Source organism: Myotis lucifugus, unplaced genomic scaffold (genome assembly GCF_000147115.1).
Source record: "Myotis lucifugus unplaced genomic scaffold, Myoluc2.0 scaffold_151, whole genome shotgun sequence".
In the NCBI taxonomy this organism is placed as follows: Eukaryota; Metazoa; Chordata; class Mammalia; order Chiroptera; family Vespertilionidae; genus Myotis; species Myotis lucifugus.
In genome coordinates this window covers 1,303,773-1,306,415 of record NW_005871199.1, presented here as the reverse complement: position 1 = coordinate 1,306,415, position 2,643 = coordinate 1,303,773, and positions in this window count along the sequence as shown.

The following is a 2,643-nucleotide window of genomic DNA, read 5'->3' as shown; positions in this document are numbered from 1 at the left end:
CCATTCCGCTGCCTTATTTCGCCACCTAACAAGGAAACGCAGAAAAACGGGCTCCGAGGCACATGGCCCTATTTCACTTTCTTGTCGTTGTGTTGCATTTGCTGCTGGGTAGGACAGCTTTGCAAAAGCAACCAGATTCCCGTTGCTACCAGTTCCAACCATTTCCTCTCACTACGAGACAGCGATTTGAGCATCACCCAGTGTCTGACAGTACTTTGTTACCCAAACCTGATCACCCCTAGTTTACATTTTTCTGTATTTCTTGGGAGGAAGGGGTCATTTGCTGTCATGGTTTTAATATCTGGAAGAAGGAAAAGCAGGAATGAGGTTGAATCTAGTATTTCTGAAAGAAAGGTGATTTCAGAACTCTTCCAAACCAGCAGGAAAGACAGGGGAGATAGCCCCAACTTGTCCCAAGAAAGAAGCAAAGAGGAGGAAGGACTAGGAGTTGGAGACTGATGCAGATCAAGAGTTCTAGTCTTTATGAAAATGGAAAGTGTCTATGTCCCTCGTTTTTGTAGCTGCACCAACCTTTACCCTCCTAATAGCCCAGGAAGAGCTGGGAGTCTGTATTCCCCAAGAGTTCCCCAACCTTAACACAGCTCTCCCACACTTATTAATTCTCCAAGATCCTATTTTTAAACTGGTCCTGCTAATTTTTGCGTTCTCTCCGTGCAGGCAAGGAAACCCAGGGTCGGGCTGGGGTTGGGGTTCGGCATGTACAGGAGTTTCTGGCTCCATCTCTCCGTCCCTGGTTCAGCTGGGTTGCACTAATTGACCTCGAGGGTCTCCGCTGTGCTAAGTTGGGTGTTTGTTAGATCTCGTTAAGCTTGTAATTAGTGCAGAGAATCTAGGTCAGAGGGAACTGGTTGGAGTGATGGTCTCAAGGGGCAAAAATACAGGCAGGGAATAGCAAACAGGTTCCACATTCTGTGGGTGGGGTGAGCCAGGGACAGGGAAGGGTGGGACTGGTGTCATGCACTCAGACAAACAGACACATGCAGAAAGGCATTCAAATGTGTGTGTGTGTGTGTGTGTGTGTGTGTATGTATGGTGTGTTCCCTCCCGTATTTACTCGGGTTGCTTTCCAATCTCTCCATATATGGTGTGGCTCTAGACCGAGCTGGGGATTGGCTGCTGTTGTTGGGAGACCGGGAGGTAGGAAGAAAGCAGAGAAAGAAATGAACCAGGCAAAGGAAGCGGGTGAGAGGAGGGAGGCAGCTGGAGCCGAGACCTGAGGATGCAGCGTGGGGCTGGGTCTGCTTGCCTGTGAGGTTTAGAAAAAGGAGAGGGTCTTTGGGACTGGATTTTTTGCGGGGGGGTGGGGGGGGTGGGGGGAGAATGAGGCAAAATTTACTGCTGGAGAGGGGCTGGAGAGGGGTCAGAGCTCTAGGCTTAGCACAGCATGGCTCCTAAAGGCTGGAGCAGGAGTTAGAGAAACTCGTTGGGCCTCCCCCCCCCCCTTTTCTTTTCACCCTAAACAACCCATAACAATGCTGTGGAAATAGGGAAATCGCATGCAAATTGACTCATCAGTTTTCCAGAGCAACACCTCAGGCAGTCTTCCTGATGGAGCAAGGCCTGGACTGTTCCCCAGACCTGTATCTGTTCCCCCAACCACCTCCTTAACAATTTAAAGAGGAAGAACAAGAAAAGTTGAGGAAATGCCACTGCAATCTGAAATGGCATGTAGTTCTTTACCTGTCTCTACCCCTCACCCCGCTTGAACTCTGTGTCCTGGATTTCCTCATGGCCCCATCCTAGGGCCTCCCCAAAGGTTTTCCCTTTTCCAGTTCAACTGTAAGAATAGAATATAACAAAGTTGTTGGGAGGAAGCGGGGTGGGGGGAGAAAGAATAAATATTCATCCTGAAAAATGTCTACTGGCAACTGTGTAGTAAGCAAGTTGCCCACACCCACCCCCCCAACTCCATCTACCCATTTACCCCAGAATATGGTGACAGGAGGAAGTAAGGAAACCACTGCAGGTAAAGACATTGGAGTGAGGAAGGAGAGGTGCTGGGGGTGGGGGTGGGGGCCCTAGAGTGACAGCATTATTGTCCCCAGTCAGAGTGCCCATGCTCACTCCTTGTTAACAGAAGTCATGGCAGCACCACCATCAGGGTACACCTGAAGCTATTTTTCTGGCGGGAAGCTTGGCTTTGTGCTCAGCCCTGAAATTCTTTCTGCCTCTGGCCTTCAGCACAGTTCCTGGCACTCTCGCCTTGAAGAAGGGGGGGCTCTGGGCAGAGCCTGTGGACTGGATCAGTTCCCGGACTAGAACAAAGTGACAGTGATTAACCCCTGCCCTAGGCCGCATTCCAGTCGTACTCCCGCCACCTGAGCTGCCTCTTCGCAGCCCACTGAGTCACCGATAGCAGCAGCTGCCGCAGCCACGGCTGCCCCTTACCGAGTGCCGGAGGCCATCTCTCAACGGCCAGGCATTTCCATCGGTTGTCTTCACCATCCAACAATACCTCTCCGTTTGCAGATGAGAACACTGACTCTCAGAAAGCTTGCGCCCTGCCCAGAGCCTCATAACTAAAGTCAGAATTTGAACCCACATCTGTTTGGCTCCAAAATTGGGCTCATTTTGCCACCTTGTGACCTGGTTCTGGTGCCTGAAGACCCCAGGAGCTCAGTG